This window comes from Mesocricetus auratus, unplaced genomic scaffold (assembly GCF_017639785.1).
Source record: "Mesocricetus auratus isolate SY011 unplaced genomic scaffold, BCM_Maur_2.0 Super-Scaffold_100020, whole genome shotgun sequence".
NCBI classification, from domain to species: Eukaryota; Metazoa; Chordata; class Mammalia; order Rodentia; family Cricetidae; genus Mesocricetus; species Mesocricetus auratus.
Genome location: NW_024429201.1, coordinates 32,733,189 through 32,741,885, shown reverse-complemented (window position 1 = coordinate 32,741,885; position 8,697 = coordinate 32,733,189). Strand labels below are relative to the sequence as shown.

The 8,697-nt window shown below is 41.2% G+C and overlaps 1 long non-coding RNA gene across 1 annotated transcript; it reads right to left on the bottom strand.

Moving 5' to 3' along the window:
* Nucleotides 1-6,678: 6,678 nt before the first annotated feature.
* Nucleotides 6,679-8,610, bottom strand: LOC121133147. Its single transcript, XR_005869909.1, has 2 exons — nucleotides 7,473-8,610; nucleotides 6,679-7,018 (listed from the first exon to the last, which is right to left on the bottom strand). It is a non-coding gene; the product is annotated as an uncharacterized LOC121133147 (long non-coding RNA).
* Nucleotides 8,611-8,697: the final 87 nt, after the last annotated feature.

Genomic DNA, 8,697 nt, shown 5'->3' with positions numbered 1-8,697 from the left:
GTTGACTTTAGTCATGGTGTTTGTCACAGCAACTGAAAGGAAGCAAGGACAAAAACTAAACAATGTAACGAAATTTTCTGGTTGTTCCACTATCACTGAAGAAAAGTAAATCTCTAAACTCAGTACCTCATGTGTGTCTTGAAGAACACCTGGAGACTCAGATCATTGAAAATAAAATGCAGAGCTTCATTTTGAATCTGACCAAATTATAACTCAAGGTCAGCTTCCTGCCCCATGGCATGTTTATGTCAAAGAGAAGGCACTGCATAGGAAAGAATGACATCATACAATATTGGGTGCGGAGGTATGAAAAAAGTCAGGAAGGAGCTGGTAAAGTTGAGCCTCTAAATTCAAGTCTTTACCAATGGAAGAGCACCCCTTCTACAGTGTCAACAGCAGTGTTATAGTGTGAGAGTACTAGGTCTGCACTGTCTGAGAAGCTGTAATGGCTGCCTCTGTGGATTCCCTTCAAGACCCACACCACCCCACCTTTATATTGTTTCCATTTAGACGTGTAATTAGAATCAAGTCCTACAGGCTCATAAATGAAGTACAAAGTGTGACCAATGAAAAAAGAGCTGCCGTCTGTAGCCAGACTTTCTTTGGACCGCCAGTTCTCAAATAATGGCACAGATACTTCTTATTAAGTAGGAAAGCTTGGCCTTAGCTTAGTCTTGTCCCCAACTAACTTTTAAATCTTAAATTAACCCACTTATATTAACCTACATTCTGCCACGTAGCTTGTCACCTCTACTCCATACAGTATGTCCGATTTCCTCTACATCTTCCTGGCGAATCTGTAGTCATTCAGATTCCTTAAGTTCCTCTCTCTTCCTCAGAGTTCTGCCTATCCTCTCTGGCCAGTCAGCTTTTTATTGGAAGGTACCTTAGGCTAGCAAGGGAGGACAGAGACACATCTTCACACAGTGTCATCAAGTATACCACAACTGCAGCCCAGAAATTTTTCTACTTCATACAGATATGAATACAGAACCCATGTTTGGGAATGTCAGAGGGAAAAGAAACGTGGATAGCCCTGGAGAGACTCTGCAGTGGGAGGTATAATCACTTATTCTGGGTATGGATTTGTTTTTCCTGCACTCAGTGCTGCACACTATTCCTGACTTATTGTCACAACTACATTGCAGGTCGCTTCCCAGTGCAAAAATTATGGCATTGGGATTCATACTCATGCAGTGTATGAGATAGGTCTTGCCACATTTTTCACCATCCTAGAGCAGTAGATTTGAAGATTCATTTAGAACATCAGCTTCAAAGCTATACTTTGTAGGGCTGGGGCACAAACTCCAGAAGATCTTGCATGCTTTGAATCAGCATGGAGCTGACTCAAGGAATTAGTGTGAAAATGGGAACTGTGTCAATCGCTATTACTCTCAACAACCACCTAGCAAAATCTGTACTTTCGCTTCCTATGGCCTTATGCTTTTCTGGCCTAAAGTCTTGACTCAGAAGACAGGAATGTTACCTTGAAGAGACACAACAATGATTCCTCTGATCTAGAAGTTAAGACTCCTGTGAGGTTACTTTGTAGTCCTCAGGTTTCTGAATGAACAGACAAAGGAGTGCTTGAAATGAGTGAGATGACAGATTACAACCACCTGTGGAAAACTGGACTAGTATTCCATCAAGGGTGGTAAGAAAGGGTGTGGCTGGTATACAGTGATTCTTCAGAGTGTCTAGTATTATAAGATTAATAACTAAAACAAACAGAAAATGAAAATAACTCAATCCACCCATAGCTACTAATGCTCCAGACCAACAGTGTTCAACCTGTGGGTCATGATTCCTTTGGGGTCATATATCAAATACTCTGCATATCATAAAGTTACATTTATTCACATATTATTTACATATAACAGTAGCAAAATGACAATTATGAAGTTGCAATAGAATAGTTTTATGGTTGGGGGTCTCCACAACATGAGAAACTGTACTAAAGGGTTGCAGCATTCAGAAGGGTCAGAACCACTGATCCCAGAGAAAAAATTTTGATTCACTCCACCAGGTAAGTAATTAGCTGAAGTATGTGTTACAGGCAAAGGGGACACAGAATGGATCATGAAAGAATGCAGTTATAAATATCATCTATAATCATGGGACCAATTTTGTAGTAATGAAAGTTGTAATTGTGTTCCCTTTTATTCCATTTTAAACATTTGCTTTTGGTATGTATATTTGTGTCAGTATTTACACACATTCAATATAATATACACTTTCAATATATATATATCTTTATTTTCTTCATTCATGTATTCCATTATATTAAAAAGATATATTTATTTACACTATTAAAATAATATTTAAGTCTTCTTAATTTTACATGATAGTACTTAAGCTTATGGGAACAGAAAAAGCAAACGTCATCTGAAGACTTTATCCCTTATTTTTGGGAAGAAGATAGTTCATGTTTACTTGGATGTGTTGTAGCTAAATTATATTAAGTGGTATTGCAACATCCCATTATGTTTACTTGAAAGTTAGTATACTTTATTAAAATACATACAAGTTCCAACTTTACAAAAGGGGGATTTGCAGTGGTTAATTTTATGTGTCAGAAGTAATGTCTAATGGTTGGGAAGAGAGAGGAGTAGGTGGAGTACTAGCTCAAGTATGATGATCAAAGAGGGTGGGTCTCTGGAAGCCACATCTATGCTGGACAGGTGTGGTGGCCTAACTGCATTCCCAGTGCTCGGGAAGTAGAGCTGGGTCTTTAGAGGAAGCTCACTATCTCACTAGATAAAAGAGTGAGCTCAAACCGGGCATTGGTAGCACACGCCTTTAATCCCAGCACTGGGGAGGCAGAGGCAGGCGGATCTCTGAGTTCGAGATAAACCTAGTCTACAAGAGCTAGTTCAAGGACAGCCTCCAAAAACACAGAGAAACCCTGTCTTGGAAAAAAAAAAAAAGAGTAAGTTCAATGATCAAATGAAAGATTCTAAATACATCAAATTTATATATACTCTTCAGAGAAACCAAGGAAAACATCTCCACCATTGGCCTCACAAGTACATTTATGTGAACGCATGTGCACGTGCATACACACACACACACACACACACACAGAGGGGGGGGGGAGATTGAGAGAAGTGAGAGACCTTCAGAAAGTTGTATAACTTAAAGAGAATTTTTACTAAGAATTCACAATCCCAGGCTCCTCAGATCTTTTGAAATGGAGTCTCCCACTTTGTAAACAAACACAATGAATCCATCAGTTGACGAATACAGGGCCAGCAAGCGGGAACAGGGGGTAAAAGTAAAGTTGGGTTTATTGGTCTGAAGGCATGCCCATGAGTTAAGGGCACTTTTTGCTCTTAGAGAGGACCTGGGTTCAGTTCCCAGAACCTACATGGAGACTTACAACCCTATCACTCTGGTTCAAGGGGAACCATTGCCCTATTCAGGCCACTGCGGGCTTCAGACACATATGAAGTGAACTTACGTACATGGAAGCCAAAAATTCATACACATAAGATGAAAGTGCATTATTTTTTAAATACAAGTTAATTACTTGAAGGGAGAACACACCACAAGATTAGAGATGGAAATCAACTGACAGAGTACTTGTGTGGCACGCTTGAAATCCTGGATTCAGTGTTCAGCACCACATAGACCATCTGGTTGGAGGGGTACACACTGGTAATTCCGACACTCAGGGAGGTGGTATCAGGAAGATCAAAAGCTCAAGGTAACCTTGCCCATCCTGGACTACAGGAGACTTTGGATTATAATAAATGACAGGGAAGTCAACACTAAGATGAGTGTGATGGCTCTTGTCTGTAATCTTGGTATTTAGTAGGCTGAGGCAGGAGGATTGAGGCCAGCCTGAGTCCTGGGCCAATATGAGCTAGGGAATGTAATCAGGTCTCAAAAATGAAGAGAATCCGATGTGGTGAAGCATGCCTTTAATCCCAACGCTGGAGAGACAGAGGCAGGCAGATCTATGAGTCTGAGGCCAGCCTGGTCTACAGAGCAAGTTCCAGGACAGCCAGAGCCACACAGAGAAACTCTGCTTGGAAAAGCCAAGAAAGACAGAGATAGAAATAGAGAGAGGAAGACTCCCACCCAAAGAATCGCAATAGCATACTGTCCGTGATTGACAAAGTAGCACCTTCTTCAAAAAATAAAAGCATATGTTAGAAAAATGTATTCACATTTGTGTTGGAAACTTTCATATATGCAGAGATAGGCACAGTTCTGATCATATACAGCTCATATCCATATGCAAGCATGCTCAAAACAAAATGATATCTGGAATGCCTCTGGTAGATAGAAACTTTACTAATCCAGTAAGCATAATGTTCTCCAAAGCATATAAAAACAGTGAGTCAAAGTAACACATGGCTTTGGTTGCTTCATTATATGTTTCTTGGAGGGACTTATGTGGAAACAAAATTCAACAACTTCTAAAGTACAGCAACAATAACTCAAATGGGCAGAAGCCTTAATCCATCAGCATTTGCCTAAACAGCATTGTGGCCCAGGCCTTCTATAACCCCAGCATATAGAAGGTGGAGGTTGTAGGATCAGGAACTCACCATTCTCAACTACACAGTGAGTTTGAGGCCTACATTTCATATGCTCTTGTCTCAAAAAGAAAATATTATCCATATGAACTCAGCCAAAGCCATTTGGTAACCTTCTTACTTTAATATGTAATATTCAGGCAACTCACCTTATTTCTAAGCTAATCTTCAGATATATCTTGTACTTTGTACCTCTTTGTATATTAAGAATGGCAACTCATAAAGGGCATGGACTTGTCAAATTTAATTACTAGGATTCTTGCTCATACTAGATTCTATAATGACGCCCTTTCAGCCTGAGCTAGAGGTAAAAGACAGTGGATGGCTGCTTTTCTTTTCTGATCTTCAGCTTGAAGTTTAAATCCCAATGTCTGTCTTTGGGTCTTTTATTTTGTGTTACAGTTTTCCCAGTGTAACAACTCTGCTTCGGCAAGGGAAGATTTCCCCAGTGTTACAGCTCTGCTGTACCCTGCCCCACCGTGCCCCACCCCACTCGGTTTCAGCTCAAGGAAAGGTGTTACTTTTATGCTCATACCCATTCCTGGAACGGTCTCACCCAAATCTCATTCAAGAGATTTATTGGGCGGGAAGAATCCAGGAGGGTAGCTGCCTCTTCCAAGGCAGAAAGGGCAGCTCCCAACTGAGCAATCACAGGGCTTATATAGGGCTTCTTAGAGACGGAGGTTTTCCAGGGTGAGGATTTTCAGGGTGAGAACTGGTCAGATTTCAATCCCTAAACTTGGACAAGCACAGAGAGTGACTGGATTTCATGCTCAGGGATTGGCTGATTTTCCTGCTCAGAGACTGATTGGTTTTCCTGTTCAGGGATTGGTTGGTTTTTGTGCTGAGTTAGTCAGGGGAAGCATGTTTCTCTGGCTCTGGTTTCAGGGCCAAAGTGTGTTTCTTTGAATGGTCCTTTTTAGCTTTTTGGGTCTAGTTTCAGGACCAGGGTGTGTTTCTTTCAATGGCTCTGGTTTCAGGGTCAGAGTGTGTTTCTTTGGCTGGCCCTTCTACTCTGCATTCATGCTGTGTGACTTTGTAGAATTCCTTGGCTCCTGACCGCCAGGATACCTTTTCATTCAAACTGTAATGCTTACAAAATGCATCCAACAAAGGGAAACCATTCCTGGTATTGGAAACCTGGCTAACTGATCAGTGCTAGAGAAGCCATGGTACTGGAAAAAAATCTGCAGCCACTAATTTATAAACTAGCACAATACTTAGCAACAATCTGTAAACATTTAGCTTTTTACCTACAGATCAGTGTAGTCTTCACCACTCCCTGGTCAAGGAAATGTCTCTTTGTAATAGATGGAGTCTACTACAGAAAACCACAACCTATCAAAATGTCAAATTGCAGAGCCCAGTACAAATGAGTAAATATACCTACAAAACAATCCACATAAAAGGCTCAGGGAACATTGCAGAAGATGGGTGGAAAGATTATAAGACCCAGAAGATTTTGGAGTTTGCTGTGATATTGTGTCTCCTCAGTAATATCAGAAGCTATACCATAATGTCTCACCAATAATGACTGCCCAAAAGTGAGTGGAACAGGGATGACACCTATGGATATGTCAAACTTGACAGGGAAAAGCTTACAAGCTCTCAATCATTCACAAAGAACAATCGGGAAATGAGGACAGCTAGGACCAAGACAGGTGGTCCACCCTTGGAAAGAGCACACCACTGTCCAGTGCCAAATGAGCAGCCCCGAAAATACCCAAGTAACATTACCTGGACTGAACAGATGACATTTAGGCATGTGTATGTTTATATATGTGTGTGTATATATATATATATATGTATATATATATATATGTTCTATACCCCTTGTTCACTATACCCAAGTGCACCAGTCTCAGCTCTCCTTTCACTTATTTTGATATAGAATCTCATGAAGTTACCCAAGCTGAGCTTGGACTGTCATCTTCCTGCCTCAACTTTCTGAGTAGCAGGCATCACAGACTGTGCCACTTAGACCCCCTTAGATCTGAGATAGTTTCTTTACCCTTAGTTTTGGTCTGTTTGGAAGAAAGTAAGCATTTGTTATAGATAGCTCCTTTTCTCTTAGTGTTAACTTCAAGACTAGGAAAACGATTTTAGAACCAATGTTAATTGAATGGCATAAAAATAGAATTGCAATGGATTTAATGGTTTTACAAAATAATATATGTCTGTACTTAAAACATTAGAAACCTATGTCAGTAGCCAAAGGAATACAGTAACATGTCATATTTCCAAGTATATTATTTCTGTGAGCTTAAATGTAATTCACTCTTTTCCTTAAAAACAAACAAACAAAAAAATCAGATAAGAGCGTTATGTAGCCCAGACAGTCCTGAAACTCATCACACAGTTGGTTTTTAACTTTTGGTCCTTCTGCCACTGACTCCTCCGTGCTGAGATTACAGGCATTCACCACCACTCCTGGCTTCATTCTTTTCTCTATAGCCTCCCTTTGTTGTGTGTCTCTGAAATCAGAAACTGTGTGTCAGTGAAATAAAGTCAATAAGTTAAAGAAATTTATACAAGATTTGACTTAAATATACTCTAAGTTGGGGATGGGGATGGCCCAGTAGATTAATCGGTTGCTTTTCAAATGTGAGGACCAGAGTTAGGACACCCAGAACTCAATCGAAAACCTAACATGCCCGTTGAGCACCTGTAACCCTGCCCATCACTCGGAAGACAGAGATGGGTCATTTATAGGGTAGTATGGCTAGCCTAGCAGGAACTGGTGGGCTCTGGTCTCATTCAAATGATGTTTCAATAAATACACCGGAGAGAAATTGAGGAAGGCACCTACCATCAACTTTGGGCTTTCCCATGCTTTTCACACTTGTAAACATCATGCTCTCACACAATACACACAACAGACATGCACAAAAAGAAAATGATTCCAAGTTGCATAATTAAAGTTGATACCTTCTTCTTCTGGTTCCTTTTCTTCCTTTTGCGGTGAGAACACATAGTCTCGGATTCTTTAAGTTTCTCACAGCATTGGGATCACTAGGATAAGGATTTTAAAAAGTGGGGAGATTTGTCCAAAGCAAAAAAAGAATTCCCAATACTGTGCTCTTGCAAGTCCCTTTAGCAAAGCGTGAAGAGCCTCTCTTTGGAGACAGGTTAACAAGTGCTCTGTAAAGCCAGATCTCTGATTGCAAGTCTCGGAGTGCCGGTAATATCGGCACTCTTAATATTTAGAATCTATCTACAAATAATGCATAACTGCAGCACAAAGACAATTGCATTTGTTTTTAAAAACCACGGAACGTTTTCCTGTTAATCTTTCATGGTGCTGTCTAATTTTCATCAGATATCATTAGCATCTTTGTCATCGAGCTGTGGAATTTACATGTTCCTATTCTAGGAAGACTAGAGCGTGTTTTGATTGAATAACCTCCATTTAGAGGCTGTGAAATGTGATCCGAAGATAAGGTGAGGTGGGTGGGTGTGGCTATGCATGCCTGTGTTCACAGAATTTGAGAGGATTAGACAGGGGGTCCTAAGTTTGAAACTACCGTGTACAGAATAGTGACTTCTAGTACACAGTAAGAGAAGTAAGGAGGGTGGGGCAGGAAGAGAGGGTGGAAAACTCCACTGAACAATTTATGGGGGGAAGGGGGAGCGCGTGGCGGGACCTTTGTGCTCTGCCCCTAAAACAGGAAAAGGGAAAAAAACAAAACAGTGAAGGATTTTGGAATCCCTGTAAATTTAGCATCTCAAACGCAATTTTGAAAGCCCTGATAAACAAACAAACAAAAAAAGATAAATCTCTTACGCATTATGCTAGTTTATTGTTAAGATTCACTTAAAGCAATGATGGGGATGAGAATACCAAGAACTTCAGCAAAAGAATCATCCACTTTTGGCTTCAGAGATCGCTATACCAGGAGGAACTGGAAACCGGCCAGAGAAAGGTCGTGTAAGCCGTTAGCACGAATATGTATCTGGCGCTCCGTTTTCCAACCACCAACCCCTCCACGGCGCCAGCTTTAAGCCCTCGTGTGTGCCTGCACATCCTCCGAGGACCGCTCCCGCCGGCGCTCTGGAACCTTCCTGGCCTTCACCCGGCCGCGCTAGTCCCCCCGCGGCCACGCCCACTTTCTTACTGTGCCGGGCCACGCCCCCCAGCCCCCCCCTCCCGCCC